Consider the following 18,120-nt stretch of genomic DNA (forward strand, 5'->3'; position numbering starts at 1 on the left):
TTAAGCATATACTTTTGTGAGTCAGACCTAAGTCTATCCACAACCCTTGCATGAGGTGACCAGCTGTAGGTTGGGAAATACCTGGAGAATTGGGGACGGAGTCAGGAGTCGGCAAGATTTGGAGCAGAAAGGGACCTCAGTGTTGTATAAAGCTATTGCGTCCACTCACCAAAGTAACCATTTTTTCTAGGGAAACTGATCTCTTTAGTCTGGAGATGATCTATAATTCAAGTCAGGGCAGATCCAGGAATAAAGACTAGCAGACTGTCATGGCAGAGAGCTCACTTCATCAGGCACACGAGACTAATGCCTTTAAAGTGCACCCTTCTTTTTACTACAACAGAGCAACACAGACATTCTGTTGAAAATAGATACCAGTTACCTAGCAGCAAGGTATTGCATCTATTGAATAATACTAGTGGAAAAAACCGGTATTGCATCTATTGAATAATACTAGTGGAGATCACTGGTATTGCATATACTGGAGTGGAACGACGGCAAGATGGCGTCCAGATAGAAACACCGGCTATCCCGCTCCGCAAGTTATATTTTATTCTGTTATTTTACTCTGCTAATTGAAGTTTCCTGAAGGTCTGTGGCTGTGTGCTATCTTGTGCTATCTTGTGCTACTCTGAACTGAAGGCATTCCTCAATCTTATTTTGTTAATTATACCAACCACGGAAGAGCAGCGCTTATCAAGGAGTGCCTCCTTAGCAGAGGGCCATAAATCGCAGCCTAACTTCAAGCTCTCCAATAGGCAGCTTTAGTATAAAAGGGGGGAGAATTTTTTTTTTTTCTTCAATAACCACTGTTTTACAGAACTACAAAGTTACAAAAAATTGTTTTCAGCTTGGAGCAATTTTTTGCTTGTCTGCTTACCTGTTCCTTTAACTAATTGTCCAAGTATCTCTGCTGCCACTCATCATATGGGAATGGGAGTAAAACGCAGGTGTGAAGAGGATTTAAATTTGCCAGCTCAAAAACAGACGAGAATAGGGGATTACTTTGTGACCAGCAATGCCTCAACATTTAGCATTCCCACCAAGAACCGTTTTACTCCTCTGGCAGAAACTGAAGAAAACCTAAACTTAAATCCAAACAATTCACTCCTAGAAGCTGACAGTAAAGGAGGCACAGAAAACCTTGCAGGAGAACTCTTGGAGCTGACTGCAAGAACAGTGGAGAGTATTTTCTGCGCGTTGAAAAGGAATGGCTATCTACTCGAAAAACTTACCCAGACAGTCTCAAGGCTAGTCACCCTGAGGGAGTCCAAATTAGCCTCTAATGGGCCTCTCCCTCAGCCATCTTATTATCCTTCTGGTTCAACCACAAGGACCTGTGAGAATCCTTACACAAGGCAGTCAGAAGACAAAAGAAAACTCCAACACCTGATTCTACAACCATGTAAAGTCTGCCTGGTCATCTGCCGGTACAAGGGGTGGGTCCCCCCTTGGAATTCTAAGCACCTGGCTATCAAACATCTGAGAACCCTAATCATAGAGAGGCACTTCCCTATAGACCTAATCTCAACAGAATTCCTTAACTATGCAAATCAGGCACAGAGAATTATGCTCACCTTCAATAGTCCAAGGATACCTTCTCTACTCCTAAGACAGAAATCTATCCTGGGTCCTAAAGGAGTTTTCCCCATTCGAGTCTTCACTAATACTGTAACAACTGCTTTGTTTTCAAATCCTCCTCGCCAGAAAACCACTATACCAGCAGAAAAGCTTCCTGAGGAAACATCAAATAACACATTACAACAGGACCCTTCTAGACGGCCTGGCCAACCAGACTGCCTACTCTCAAGTTCTGGAGATCTTCACCTTGAAAACTCCTTTGAAGAGGGCCTTATCAACTCCTTTTCGACCCTCCCAACATCAGAACGTCTAGCCATCACAAACAGACTAGAATGTCTCAGGTTGGAACTTTTGAAAATTCACGAAGTCTCAGCAGTTCAAAACCTATCCCCACCAACAAACTGCAACCAAACATCCACATCACCAAGCACTCCAGCTGTTTTCCCCCCGCCCAAGTTACTCCCTGATAAGATACAGAGCTCCAGAGATGAAATTTCAATCTTCCAGCCAATGGAGTGTGAACCTGTGAAAAACGGCCCATCTGCACGGAAACAGTCCTCCTCTACTCATGGACTCCCCTCCAAAAATGGATGTGTCTTCTCAGATTCAAGGGGAGAATTAGATAAAATTTCAAACTCGGACTGACTGTTAAAGATACTATCTTGGAACTTGGGGGGATGGCAGAACAAATTCTATGATCCTGAATTCTCAAAATTTTTAAGTGGTTACGATATTCTTTTCTTACAGGAAACCTGGGTCCAAGATGTAAGCTCTGTAGCTCTACAGGGTTTTCAGCCATTTGCCACACCGGCAATCAAAGTCCATTGTAAGGGCCGGGGCAGTGGCGGTCTGGCCGTCCTTGTAGCGGTTGACTTAATAGCAGAGGTTCAGACCCTGGAAAGCAGCTGCCCAAATTACATCCAAGCATTACTGATTAAGGGACCACATTTCGGCAACCTCCTGTGCATCAATGTATATCTCCCTCCAAAACTCTCACTGTCACAGGATAAAGGGAAACTTTGGGACCAACTTTCCCACACACTGGAAACCCTTTCTTCTCAGTTTCCTAATGCCCAAATAATTATGTGTGGTGATTTTAATGCCAGAATTGGCCCTGGTCACTCTGACTCTAGGGCAGATGTCAACTCTCAAATCGCGGAGCACACATGTCTTTTAGAACGAGTCTCACAAGACCCTACAATTAATAAGCCTGGTCTAAAATTATTGGAGTTGCTATCCTTGTTTAATCTTTATGTCTTACATGGCTCTAAGTTTGATAAGTCTGGTGGTTCCTTCACATTTTTATCTTCCTGTCATGCTAGCACCATAGATTATATAGCAGTTTCACCTGCTTTACTAACAGAGGTGGTCTTTTTTGAAGTAGGTAACTCTCCTTTAAGTGATCACTGCCCTCTACAGCTCTTACTTAAATATAATAGCAACATTCTTTTACCTCCAATTCCTGAACTCGCTGAAGGTACATTTCCTGGCAATAGGAGGCTGAAATGGTCAGAGCAGGTACAAAACAACATAGCTCAAGCTCTGACGAGTGATGACCTTAAATCCCTGCATTCAGCCCTTTTACAGCCTGGCCATGACGCCATAGGACACTATGACAAAATTATTAGCTTGATCAAACCTCTGCTTATCAACAATAAACCTCTAAAGCTGTTATCCTGCCCCAATAATGGCTGGTTTGACCAAGAATGCAAAACCTTCAGGAAAAAGCTAGTCAAATGTATGAGGCTGAGCCGTCGCAGTAGAGAGGATAACAGAATGTTAGAGCTCATCAGATTAAGATCCCAATATAAGAGTCTCCTCAAAAGTAAGAAAGCTGACTATGCTAAACATATGTGGAACAAACTAAATCTGGCAGTAAAGGAGAAAAATGAGTCTCAATTCTGGAACCTTGTTTCTTTCGGGCTTGCAAAATCACCCCAACAGGTTGAAGCCCAAATATCTGGAAACACTTGGTTTACACACTTTTCGAAAACCTTTGGAGCCTGGCCACCTCCCCCACCATATACAGAACCAAACACCCAGGCTATTTCCATTGACTCTCTAAGTTTACCAGCTTGGCCCCCAGTCACAGAGGCTGAAGTCAGAGGCCTTATTACATCCCTAGCTTCCAATAAATCACCTGGAGAAGATCTGATTCCACCTGATTTATTTAAAGCGTTCCCTAACTGGTGGGCCCCAGTCTTAGCTAGGGTCTTCACCCAGATAAATGAATCAGGCATTTTTCCCAATGGCTGGAAGATGAGCATAGTGGTTCCTATCCACAAAAAAGGCAACAAGACCGACCCACAAAACTACCGCCCCATTAGTTTACTAAATATCGCATCTAAACTCTATGGAAAATTCCTCTTACATAAACTAGAGGACTGGGCTGCTGACAACCATATCTTACACCCACACCAAGCAGGTTTTAGAAGAGGCCATTCTACCACTGACCACTGCCAAACCCTCCATTACTTAGTCTACTCCAGTATAGAAGGCCCTACGAGAGCCTTATACGCAGCTTTCATTGATTTAGCCACAGCTTTTGACTCCATTGATAGGGACAGACTCTGGTCAAAGCTGAGGGAAACTAACATCGATAAACGCCTACTGTTTCTGATGCATGAACTGCACTCAGGCACCCACACAAAAATTAGGGTAGGTGCTTCAGGCTCTCTAACTAATGAAATTGCAGTAAGGAAAGGGGTAAAGCAAGGGTGTGTACTAGCCCCTCTGCTTTTCAATATTTATATCAACGATATAGTTCAAAGACTATCGGGCCCAGAATTTGTACCCCCTTCTGTCGGTCAGCAAAAGGTCTCTATCCTGCTTTATGCAGATGACATGGTTCTGGTTTCCCTTACAAGAGTTGGTCTGAAAAAGCTACTTAACAACTTGGGTACTTATTGTAAGGAAGAGTCCCTTTCCATTAACTACACAAAAACAAAAGTTATGGTTTTTAGGAAAAGACCTAAAAAATTTATCTGGAGTATAAACAATATTCCTATAGAACAGTGTAGTACATTTAAATATCTTGGGATCACTTACAGTGAGACCCTAAACTGGAATGCCCACCTTGCAACTATAAAGGCCTCTGGTCTAAAAATCATTGGAGCCATTCTGAGATTTTATTATACCAGGGGAGGGTTTCTAGTTGACCCAGCTCTAAAGCTCTTTGCAGCCAAGGTCATTCCTCACCTACTATATGGCATTGACATCTGGGGCTGGAAAGAACAAACAATCAATAGCTTGGAGCCCATTCAGAACTTTTTCTTCAGACGTATCCTGGCTCTTCCAAAAGGGTCCCCTGCAGCCCTGATGAGGGCAGAGCTTGGTTTTCCCTCACTCAAAGCCCGTGCCCACTTAGCTATTCTGAAATCTTGGAAGAAAGACATCTCAACCAAATTAGATTCTTTAAACCATCAAAGTTTTAAGCTCTTATTGAGCAAGGACAGGACTCGGTCTGATTTTTTTAGCTCCATTCTTTCACGCTATACCATACCAGATGACTTACTGCATACATCAGCCAATATTTCTGATTTACGTGATTGGGTGTTCAAAGCTGACTCTCTGATCGACCACTCTTCAATACAGCTATCACAAGCAGCCCCATGGTATAAAACAATTAAAAAAGACCATTCCAGAGCATCATATTTAGTAAATATAACGACACGTAATCTTAGAATGGCCCTAACATCTTTGCGGTTTGAAATGATGCCATCAGCCATGCTCTCTGGGCGATATCTCCGAATACCCACAGCCCAACGCCTGTGCATATGTGGAAATCCATCTGTGGAGGACCTGCCCCACTATGTCTTGGCTTGTCCCCTGTACTCCGAACCCAGGGGCAAATTCCTTGCCAAGCTATTACCAAACTCTCACCCTATTTCTGATTTTAACAAAGTCACCTATCTGTTATCAGATGTCGACCCCTATATCTCTTATAGGGTGGCACTTTTTGCTCTGGCTGCCAGGAAGATTCGAGCTAATGCATTTTTACAGGAGCCTCCACCTTGATACACCATTTTATCTCTTTTATTGTAACTTAGTAGTCCATGTTTACATTTTTAGGTACACAATATTGGAGAAATATTGTTTTATTTGTTTATATTTGTGCCATATTGTTTTAATTGTGTTTTGTAATGGCCTTTGGCTACATACAATAAATGTTATCGTAAAGGCATATACTGTGGAGATCACTGGTATTGCATATACTAGTGGAGAACACTGGTATTGCATCTATTGAATAACAGCAACAGAAATTATTATGAAGTCAGCCCTTTGGAAAGCCACCTCCTCCTTCGGCCATTCTCTTTGCTTGGAAAGCCAGGGAGAGGGTCCCAGACAGTAGACATCATTATCAACTACTTAACTTGCTAAATGTTGGAGAAGTGAGGGAAGGTCAAGTGGTGGGAAGAGTCATGAGTAAACAAATGGGGGGGGGGCTAATCCAATAAAGACAATGAGGCTGTCTGAAGGAAAAGGCTCAGGGCAAAGAAAAGGATACAAGATCTTTGATTGGGAAGAAAAGAAAGGATAATCAGTTGCTGCTACACTCCTATATGAAGGGAAAAGCAAACAGGCAATGTTGAAGTCGCTGATGGGATTAAGTCGATGTCCTTTAGGATCCTCAGCCTATCTTTGAAAGGAGCTGTCTTAACACAGCCCATTACTTGAAGCCAGAGGGTGCTCAGCAATCAGATCTCCCTAATCATGTCTGGTGCAGGCTCTTGTCTACATTAAGGGAGCTAGAACTGGTGCTTCTTGCCCCCACCCCCCACCCCCCACCCTGCAAATGCAAGACATCAGAGAGCCCTGTTTGTGTGGGACTGGCGCATGTCTGTGCCAGCAAAACCACCACATTTTCCTGACACAAGCAAGCCCAATTTATTTTATGGGTGATAATGAGAGCCTTCCACCCAAGCCTCATGTGCTTAGCTCTCTGCTAAGAATGAAAGTGCTCGATTTGATTAGCAAAGCAGGACTGAGACAGGTTGGCAGTCTCCTCCATCCCAGTCCCAATCATCTACTGTCAAGAGTCATCTCTTCACTTGTGCCCCATAGCCACTGCCAACAGTCTTTTTAAAAATGCTACTTTTAATTAAGAACATTATTTCCAAATGGGGTTCATTCGCATTTTGCATTCTGGGTGAGAAGGGTTTCTAGCCTTGTCAACTTTCAGACTGCTACCTAGTCCATAGAAAGGGCCACTCCTGGAGCGCTTTCTATAAAGCAAGGGGAATTTTAGTGTACTGGCAGGCTTAAGTGCTGTCCTAAAGCCAGCACTGCAACCTGGCCCTTAAGCTTTTTAGGAGGCTAAAGTTGGGAATGAATAAGGAATAAGATTTTGGCAGAGTTTGAATATGCAGAGAGAGGGGAGAATCAGGCTACTTAAAGAATAAAAGTGTTTATGAAGATAAATAATTACATATCAAAAGAGAGAGATCAACTAGCCAGCTGTTGTCTGCAGTCATTCTTTATGCTCAAAAAGCAGGAAGTCTCCTGTTGAGCCAATCAGGACACTGGAGGAGATAATTTGAAAATCATCAGGAAGTTGCAACGCTATCTATGCTAAATATACATTTCCTCCAGTGCCCCCTGCAGGACACCCTTTATATTCTGCTCAGATCTCGCATATTCCAACGTAAGGAACTAACTCCAGCCTCCTGCATCTTTTTGTCTTTTTCAAAGGCTTGGACTGGGAAACATGTGGGATGAATGAAACTTCTGGACAGGCATTATTTTACCGGTTAGGAGGTAATAATTCTGCTTGGCTCAATGCACATTTGCAGGAAAGCTTGTAGGATATTTGGACTGGGAACGTGTACACGGAAAAGTCACAGCAAACTGGGAAATTGGTGTAGAGATTCTGCAAGGAGGTCTCCTGAGCTGCTTTTATAAGACTCCAGCTGAATGCTAATAAGATTATTTATTTATTTTTAAATTTATACCCCGCCTCTCATGACAATGTCGCCTCAGGGCAGCTTATAGAATAAAAACATAAAAACAATATACCCCATAAAATGCCATTGAAAACAGCAATAACATTAGAGATAATATCCAGTAATTAAGATGGTGGACAGTAATCTTCCCAACCCAACTCTGCTGATTCCAGCCAGAATGTTATTAGATCTTAATTATAATCCTGGAATGTTCAGATAGGGTGGGACCCCCTCTCCCAATCAAAACCCTGGTAAGCCACCCCTGGCCTCAACCAAACACCTTGTGGAAGAGATCCATCTTGTAGGCCCTGCGGAACCTAGACAGCTCTGTCAGGGCACTCAACTCTTCCGGGAGCTCATTCCACCAGATTGGGACAAGGTCAAAAAGGCCCTGGCCCTGGCTGAGGACAGTTGGATAGCCTGGGGCCCCGGGAGAACCAACAGATTCCTAACCGCAGAATGGAGAGCACTGCGGGGGGCATAAGCAGACAAGTGTGTCTGGCCCCCACCTGGTGGAATGAGCTCCTGGGAGAGCTACAGGCCCTGCGGGAACTTTCTGCATTCTGCAGGGCCTGCAAGACGGAGCTCTTCCACCAGGTTTATGGATGAGGCCGGCGCGCGGAAGATTTGATGGATTAAAGAAGAAAGATCAGCCCCTCTGTCCACCCTGAAGTTTATGAGTGGTTAGAAATGGGTTGCTTTGCCGCTGAGTACTGGAGAGTTTTAAGGTTGATTGGTTGGTTTTTGACTGTTTTAAATTGTTTCATGGGTTTTATGGGGGGTTTTATGCTTATTATTAGCCGCCACGAGCCTTCGTGGGAGTGGCGGGATAAAAATATTAACAACAATAACAACAACAATAACAACAAGCAGTCCCTCAAATAGGTAAAATCCAGGCAGCGTATAGTCCTGAAGATTAAAACCAGAACCCTGAACTTGACCTGGAAGCAGACCGGTAGGCAGTGTAGATAGAGCTGGGTATCCACCGCATATTGGCTTCCCATCACAAAACTCCGGACGGGCTGGGCTAAAGGAGATATATAGATGTTGAAAAGTGTGGGGCCCCTGAGGCACCCCACAAGAAAGGGCCAAGGGATCCGATAAATCTTCCCCCACTGCCACCCTCTGCTTCCGATTATGGAGAAAGGAGACTAGCCATTTCAGTGCAGTCCCCCTAATACCAGTCATGGCAAGGTCAATAGCTTGTGATCGACCACATCAAATGTGGCCAACAGGTCTAAAAGTACCAGGATGGCCGAATCACCCTGATCCAGCTGGTGCCAGATGTCATCTGTCAGAGCAATCAGCACAGTCTCCACCCCATGGCCAGGACAGAAGCTAAACTGGTATGGATCTAGAGCCAAAATTTCCTCCAAAAATTCCAGGAGCTGGTCCACCGCGGCCAGCTCTACTACCTTCCCCAGAAGCTCTAAATGTGAGACCAGGCAGTAGTTGACGGTTCCAACAGGTCTAGAGATGGCTTTTTCAGGAGAGGATGAACCGCTCCCTCCTTAAGCCCTTTGGGGAACTCTCCAGATCTCAAGAAGAGGTTCACAATCTCCCTCAGGGGACCACCTATCTGACTTTCACCCAATTTGAGCAGCCAGGACAGACAGGGGTCTAAGGGGCAAGTGGTCGCTCTCACTGATCCCAGCAGTTTGTCCACTTCGGTTAACAAGAGCCATCTGAAGCCATCAAACAATCTCCCATGCGATGGCCACAAAGCTTCCAGTTCTTGATCTGTATCAATCGTGGATGGTTAGGTCCCAGCGGAGCAACAAGACTTTAAATGGCATTGGGATAGGATATAAGCGACCTTCTCTCATGCCATGAAATAGCTAACTCAGTGATATAGTTCCAATCCTAGTTTCCCTTCCTCTTGAAGATGATTTTAAAACAGAGCCAAGGAAACATAAATATAAGTATCTGAGGAAGTGGACTCTAGTCCAAAAAACACTCATGGTAAAATGGAAATTTTTGAAAATAGGAATGGTGATCACCATAGAATCCTTCTACCTTCTCTTTCTCTCATAACTTTTGTTGCCTTTTAGAAAGCTTTTAAGTGAAATCCATCTGTATGGTAGACAGGCTTGCCAACCTCCAGATGGCACCTAGAGATCTCTCACTATTACAATTTATCCCTAAACGACCAAGATCAATTCACCTGGAAAAAATGGCTGCTTTGGAGGGTAGACTGTATTAGACCCTGCATTTAAACTTCCTTTCCTTTTATTTTTCATGAAGGCTTTCTCTCAGCACTTCTTCACTTGTCATCTGGTCTTTCATTTCTTCTGGAAGCTTTAAAGATTTGATTTTGTTGGAGGATACCAGATGTTAGGCAAAAGAGAACATACAAATGTTGATGTGTATTTCTTTCTTTCTTTCTTTCTTTCTTTTTTTCTTTCTTTCTTTCTTTCCCTCGTGACTACAGCAGCGCAATGCAAAGGGTTGATATACACTGCAGGGTTTCCGGTGGCTGTTGGTGGCACTCAGAGATTTCAGGATTGTACCTTGCTCTGGGGAACAGAAATAGCTTCAACCGATTCTGGCTGTAGTGAGGGGTGTTTCAAGTAGGAGGTAATGTAAGCTTTCTGATATTTCTAATGACCACGTTTTGGCCTGTTTTAGAGTATGGTCTGTCACTGCTCCCCCTTGTATTCCAAAGCACAGAGAGACTCACTAAACATTTCCTCCTCCAATGTGTGAGGCCATCTGCTGCAATCACAGGGGGCAGACTACATGCAACACTAATTCAATAGTAAAAAGCTGCTGTAGGCAAAGGTCTGTGCCTCTATCCTGATCAGGGCTCGGGGTAAAGGCAGCTGAGCTCTTAGCCCCAAACAGATATGTTCCTTTCGACCTTCTTTAAGCCAAGGTAAGGGAAAATGACAAGCAAAATCTTTTCCTCCCCAATGTTTAAAGCTGCTCAAGGAGGTATTTTTGATAGGGCAAGGAGCACAGAGGTAGGCAATTAGCCTGTTCCCCCAGTGCAGCAGCTTTAATCCATACAGCCTCTCCTTAGGACACTTTTGCAGTTAAATTGCATCCACGGGGATCTTATCATGAATTTCACAAATGGAGGAGAAGACCATGGATTCCCAGCAGCATGTTCTGTTTGGCCCTCAGATAAAAGAGTGGAGATCCTGATTCCTGAAGGGAAATATCCCATCAGTTCAGTCTACTCTCAGACACCACATATTCTGTTGAAAGAAGGGAAATTCACCTTGGAGCACTATGCAAGCCGTGTTTTGTTTGAGCTGGAAACCTATAAGGTCACTCTGGCCACTGTGGACCACAAAACGAAAAGTGCAATTCTCTGTTTGGAGATCACCGCAGCACTTCAAGTTCCCCGTCCGTTCCCTTGGAATTGCCAAGCGATGGGCTGATCCATTCCACAGACTGACTGGTGCAGTTGCCTTTCAATCCTGGCTCTCATAGAGGGGAGACCAAAGCAGCCCTGACCCCAGTCGACAAACATACCCAGGAGCCTTCCACTCCATAATAAATAATGCAGGCCAAATAGAGAGGAAAGGCATGAGACGTGGGAAATGTGATATCTCAGTTCTGAGGCCCAGGTGGACCAACTTGGCAGTCTCAGATAGAAACAGAATAAGTGTGAGAAATCAGTCATCCTTAATAAATACTAGTTTCATAGACCTTGCTGGTTGTGAGAAGCAGCCAGCGCCAGCAAGTCATTGATGACAAAAATGTGCATTTTTTCACTTCAGAGAATTCAGCAGTTGATTAAATACTGAAAGAAGCAGCTTGGCAGTAAAAGGACTAGACTTTCACTTCAGGGAATTCAGGGCTGGCCTCCCGCGAATTGGGTTCATATCTCAGCTTGGTGTCTCTAATGGAAAGGAGCCCACATAGCTACCTCAAACTCTTCTCTAGTAAAGGGGCTCAGTGCAGTGTGGCAAAGCTGATTATCCCTGTGCAGAAAGGAGGAAGGGGGAAATGGAGGGAGCGGTCATAAGGAATTGTAGAACCGCTTACTATACAACATCAAAAGCAGGGGGGGAAGAGAGTAGGACATTAGTGGCAGCCACAACACAGAACGGCATTGGTAGAGGGGTGGGGTTTTTTTAGAGAAAAAGATATGCCAAGGTTGACTGAACAATCCCTCGCTGATCTTCCCTTATGTGTCAATGTGTAGAGACTCCGTAATTTCTTGGTAGTAGTGAAGGAAATGTGTTGTGAATCTGCTCAAGGGCACATTCATCTATTCTTACTTCAAATGCTGGCCAGTTAAGTCTGAAAATTGAATACAAACATAGGAGCATCAGTTTCTGCAATCAACTTTCTCTCTTTTTAAGGTTTAAATTGGATTTATTTATGTTTTTGCAGCTTTACCTTCTATGCTGCCTCATGAATTTATGTGGAAGGGCAACCCTAATAAATAAATGGTTTGGGAATACTAGTTATTGCTGCTCAGGCATTATAACCAAGGTTGAGGGAGGCATGCCTCTTATTGTAATCAAATGAAAACAAGAATGCAATTTTTCTCCACAAAATATCACAAGCATTGTTTCAGTAATCCTTGGAACATTGGTCAGCATGATAACTCTCCCATAAGCAGAAATACCTAAGGCCTGCCAGTGAATTAATAGCTGAATAGATGGGATATTAATAGACTGTGAATTCAAACATACCATTGTGTGTGTGTGTGTGTGGGGGGGATTCTTGATATACCATCCCTTATAAGAAACCATGCAAGAATTATGATGCCGACTAAAATTTAACATCTCTTAAGAGTTTTCCCAGGGTTTTAACTTAGCAAAGAGATGATGTAACCCTGCCCGACCCCCAGCATTTAACTACTGCCATATCTTTACAGTGTAGCTTAGTTTGTAGTGTGCTTCATTAAATCAGAATGGGTTTTCCAGCTCTAGGAGTAAACACCCAAGAGAAGCCAGAGACAGGTGCATCTGATATGCCCTGGATGACAGTAGGGATGCTGCAAATGTGATTAATAGTCAAACTTGCCATGTCTGAATGTATCTCTCAGAGGTGAGCCCATCTGCCAGCCTATTGGGTTCATGCTGAATAACCTGTTCAACCGGTTTTCCTTGGGGTTTTGCAAAATTGTGCCTGTGCAAAGACCCTGCAGAATCAAACTGATTGGCCAACATTAGCCTCACAAGGGGGTACTTAGATGAACACTGAAGGGTAGGACTTTCTCAAAGCACAGCTAATTTATATGATTTGTGACTTATTTAACTGCTTATCTAAATACCGGCCTGCTGAATGGAGCAGTTACGCAGCAAGGACAGGGCACAGTACCACTCCATTGGGCTGTGTGAGAACGTGCATGTGTGAAAAACAATCTAGGTTCTACTGCATTGTTAGGAAGGAATCCAGTGAAACAGTTTGCTGAACAGGCACTAGCAGGTAATGAACAGTCAAACTGGTCAGTGAATAACTGTTCATGACTAGCGAACAGGATGTGAGTTGAGCTGGCCAGTATTTTAGGATCCCCAGATAAGAACACCAATAAATAAGGTTTGCAAATCCATGTACCACTAATGGACTTAATGGGAAAGAATGCCAATGTGATTCTGCTAAATTTAAACTTCTATTTTATGGTGCACACAGGAAGGTCAATTAGTACTAGTTTAATTGAATCACAGATATTCACCCAGATTCCTGTGGTATATCACTGGCCAACACAAAGTGTAGAACATCATAAGCATTGGTTGCTTATGGCCAGCCAGTTGTTAAAGAGAAGTGTGAATTTTGCCTATATTAGCAGTCCTCAAAACTGTGATCTATATTTTTGGTGTAGAACACATCTACTAGTGCAGTCCCTCAAATGGAAATGGTAATGGACATGACATCCATTGTCCTGCCTTGGGGAGCATGCCAGTAGATGGCGGCGGCTGCCAGCAGAGCTCCGGGGCCCAGGGTAAAGCCTTGGAGTTCTGCTGGCAGAGATGCCCTGATTCTCAAGTTGATCCCACCCTCTGCAGAGCAGGGCAGGCGGGGGAAGTGGAGAGACGTGCAGGCACCGTCATTAGCACTCCAAGGCCCAGCCCTGGGCCTCAGAGCAGTACTGGCAGTGGTACCCCATTTCCAAGCCTGGCCTGCTCTCCACAGGGCTCCTGCTGTGACAGGTAAGGAGAGGGAGGGGGAGGGTGTGTGTGTGTGAGAAAGGGAAGGGGAGGGACCAGGAAGGAGGTAGGTGGGAGAGGCAAGGGGGAGTGTGAGGGAAAGGTGTTATAGGCAGGAATGATTGAGGGGGGAGGGACCAAGAAGGAGAGGTAGGTGGGAGAGGCAAGAGGAGAGGGGGAAGGAATGTGTTTGTGTGTGTGTCAGAGAGGGTGAGGGCCAAGACCATGTGTTCTACATACCCTGTGATAGTTGGACTCTCACTAGATTTTTCTTAGATAATGGAGCCATTATCTAGGTAGGTACTATGTCCAGATAAAATAAGCCTGGAGACTGTAACTGGACACAGTCTGCTAACTCATACAGCTGCCCACATTTATGATTGTGAGATTCAGTTGTTCCAAGTAATAATTTTGTTTTATATTATTTTTGGTAACATACACCATACTTAATACTTACTAGTTTGGCTTTAATGCTTGCTCCTACTAATTACAACAAACTTACTAGGTACCTCAGATGGATTATACCCAGTTTAGTTGCCAACAATCCTGGAATTGGGGGTCACTGTGAGTAGGCAGGTAATTGTGAATTCCTGCATTGTGCAAGAGGTTGGACTAAATGACCCTTGAGGTCATTTCCAACTATGATTCTATGATTACAGCTGATGCAGGTTCTGACTGGGACCCATTGCCATGCACACATTTACCCAGGACTCTGCCACTTGCACTGGCTACTAGTGGAGTACCAGAATGTGCTCAAGGTTTTAGTTTTGACATTTAAGGCCTTATGTGGCCTGGGACCATTGTACCTGTGAGATCACATCTTCCCATATACCCCAAAGAGTGTGTCACGCTCCCAGTGGTCCAACCTTTGGAGATTCCCAGCCCAAAGCATTCCTGATTGTCATCAACAAGGGCCAAGGCATTTTCAGTCCCAGCCCTGACCCTCTGGAATGCGCTTCCAATGGAGGTTCAAGCCTTGACATATTTTCTGTAGTTCTGCAGGACCTGTAAAATATCATGTTCTGTTGGGCATTCAAGGGAGAAGGAATATTGCCCTCGTAGGCTTTTATCTCTTCCTGGCTCTCTAACCCCTCATTGATGACTCTGATGCTTCACTTCTTTTAGATTGTCCTCATACTGGGTAGGTTAGGTGGGAATGGGCTTTTAATATTTGTATTGTTATTGTACTTATGTTTAACTATGGGTCGGAGTGGAGTTTTAATACTTGAGGTTTTTTTTTTTTTTATTCTTTGTAAACCAGCTTGAGCCCAGCTTTAGGTGGGACTGGTGGGGTAAAAGTCTACTAAAATGAATGAATAAACCTACAGGTATTGATTCTTTGAGCTGACCATATTACTTTGAACTGTAGTCTGACTTTGAAACCGTTTGCCTCTGTTATACAATTTATCTTAACTTCCATCCTAGGTATAAGCTTACATTTGTTAATTTATAATATATCATAAAGTTATAACATGAAATGCAGTCTATCTTTCTGTTTGTACATTAGCAGCCTCAAATGTTCAAGCATAAGACTAACAGGTCTAAAATCCAATTATGTATATTTATTAACAGAACTTGATTTTAGTTCAAATGCCCTAATATTAAATATAGATTTTTTAAAATCATATATTTTGTACCCTTTATTTAATTACTGGTGAGATTACTAGTTTTTAAAAATAATCTCAGGTCACATGCTTGCTAGATAGTATGAAATATAATAGTGGAGAAATCCCAAGTGTTTATTTTTATTTATCCATTTTCAAAATTACACGCTGCCTTTCTCCAGCAGCTTTCTCCAGTTTTGCATTCTAGATCCTGATGGCAACACTGTCAATACTTCCACGTACAGGAAATCTACCCAATCCATATATCTCACACAATCCCTGTTTCCCTACAGGATATAATGACCAAACTGGACTTGAACATCAGTGTGTTGAAATGGAAGAAAACTACGAAGTGGAAGCTGGAAGAATTTTGCTTAGAAAGTTAATGAAGAAGTCAAACAGACCCTGATTGAAAGGTATGTTTAGAATAAGGCAGCAGTCAGGAGAGAAAGAGGCTCCAAGTGACTAACTCTTCCACATGTTAGAGCCAGAGGCAATGCCACAGCCACCAACGCTACCAGCTGCCTTTGGACTTGTACATGGAGCCAGATGCTGTGTCTCTGAATCCTTCTTCCACAGGTTGGCATCTGGATCCCAGGACTGTCACCCTGAAAGGAGCAAGAATGCTTGCAATGTGGAATGATCAAAACAAATGGCAGCACAGAGCTACGTCTGGGACTTCTGAAACCACTGGGTTATAAATTAAACAAATATTGTCCAAATGTTTTGCAGAGAAAGTGATTGTTCAGAAAACAAAGGAAGAAGTTTTTTTTCTTTTTTTAAACAAAACACTGTCTTTAATTACTACAGCCTACCTACTTTAATTACTACAGCCCTGTCCTATTTAGAAAACCGGGATCACTTTTTCCATATACAGATGTTTTTAAAGACTTTATTCTGAGAGCACAAGCTTTGTACAAACATTTGAGTAAAAATTATCTCAATACAAACATTGTCAATTATTGGTCTGATAAGGCATTCTTCAAGACCCTATCATTTGCCAACCAAAGATTCTGGTTAAGAGATTGGAATGGATATAGGTTATAATATTTTTTTTGCATGGCAAATTAAAATGGAATGACTGTTCCCCAGATCAAGACAGCAGGGTTTTCAGGATGATAAAAATGTATCAAGCAGATAATCTTTCAAGGCAGACAACATAGGAAGATATGCATTGCAGAAACCAGCTTCTGATAAACATCTAGGAATTACAGTCATACACACGTATGCATTTGTGATTGTATTTCTTTGATACTATGAATGTCTACACACCCACTCAAACACAGATCAACAAAAGTTATTCTCATTAGATTACAGTGTCTTGCTTGAATCGTCTCTCCTGCTTTGCATGATGGCAGGGTAATTCCTGCCGATTCCCCCTCTCACTACAGAAGAGGGGAAGGAGCCATGGATCAGTGGTAGAGAATCAGTTTGGTGTTTGGAAGGCCCCGGGTTTAGTCCCCAGCAGTTCTAGTTAAAGACTCTGGCAAAATGCGATATGAAAGATTGCCTGAGACCATGGACAGCTACTGCCACTCTGAGTCAATAATACGGACCTTGACAGACCAAGGGTCCGATAAGGCAACTTCATGTGTTCGCTCTACCTTTTTTGCTGTCAATGTGGATCCCACCTGCCTCCAGGAAAATAATTTCAGGGACCTCAGGAGGCAGAGAAGCCCCTCTCTGTAAGTTCCTTTGTATTCACAGAGCTTTTATGATCCATGCTACAGTGCTCAATCTTCAATTGTAGGCAAGTATTTTCATAAGTTTCAGTGGGAGAATATTAAGCACACAGCAGAGTTCCCCAATGAAATCTGTGGGCCTTAAACATACATTTACCTTTGATCATTTCTTACAAGCATGCTTAGATTGGAAACAATTACTGTTCCAACTGAGGTCCCCATTGCTTGTCAATTCCAAGCACATGCAGCCATTAGTACTCATGTTTCATAGAAAACCAGACATATTCACACTCACTTATTGCCCTACCGTGCTGGAAAAGCACACTCATGTCTTTCACAACATTTAATCTGGAGAAGCTGGGAAGATTCTTATAATTGCCGGCCCTAATTATTTTACTGGTGCGCTGCAGCTTTAATGTGCCATAGTTGTAATATCGGAGGTGGTGGTAGGGTGCATGCATGTGCTTTTTAAATTGAGATGGAGAAAACAAAGCAGAAGAAAGGACAAGGGAAAGACAAGTGTTTTGTGCAGGCATCAAAGTGCCTGAAAATCCTGGGTTGGTGTTAAATCCTGAACTTTAGTGAGCAAAAAATGAGCTGGGTTCATCTAACACCAACAAACATGATATAGCCAGAGGGCCTTTCACCCTGGTTAAATACCAGATGAATTAAAGGCCGTGGCCAGCAGCTGCGATGAATGTCACTGGGATGCAGTCTGATTGCTCGCTGAGTGCTATGAGTGAAGTATGTCTGCTCCTCCTTCGTTAAGGTCAGCCCAGATTTGGAATGGTTCATGTGCAGGGCTTCGCTGGAGGCACCTCCGAGAACAGAGGTGCTGGAAAATGTCTCTTTCATGCAGGATGGGCTTGGGGAAAAAAAACAGGATTGAATAGTGTCAGAGAAGGGTTCACATCCATCACTGTGCTGCCGGTTGATGAGAGAGGCTCAGAGCAGAGAAGTATTTGTAGCAAGGGAGGGTGGGAGATTTCGAGAAACCATGTGTCTTGCTTACCCAGCAGTTTGTTTGGCATCATAGTGGGTCTGCTCTTGGATGAAGTTCTTTCTCTGAGATTTGATGAGCCTAATGATACGGAACATTTTTTCCCCCCTTCTCCTTGGGTTTTGAAGTTTAAAAAAGAGATTACTTAGCACAGTGGTTCTCAACCTTCCTAATGCCGCGACCCTTTAATACAGTTCCTCA

At 43.3% G+C, this 18,120-nt stretch overlaps 1 protein-coding gene and 1 long non-coding RNA gene across 2 annotated transcripts in view; one reads left to right on the plus strand and one right to left on the minus strand.

Annotated features, from left to right (window-relative positions):
• The window catches only part of EOMES (eomesodermin), a 112,725-nt gene that overhangs the window by 67,253 nt on the left and 27,352 nt on the right, over positions 1–18,120 (minus strand). The gene's annotated exons all lie outside the window — the stretch shown is intronic.
• LOC143820506 (uncharacterized) lies at positions 494–16,141 on the plus strand. The gene is made up of 3 exons (XR_013225374.1): positions 494–538; positions 15,531–15,653; positions 15,817–16,141. It is a non-coding gene; the product is annotated as an uncharacterized LOC143820506 (long non-coding RNA).

The sequence above is a fragment of the Paroedura picta genome, chromosome 11, assembly GCF_049243985.1.
Source record: "Paroedura picta isolate Pp20150507F chromosome 11, Ppicta_v3.0, whole genome shotgun sequence".
In the NCBI taxonomy this organism is placed as follows: Eukaryota; Metazoa; Chordata; class Lepidosauria; order Squamata; family Gekkonidae; genus Paroedura; species Paroedura picta.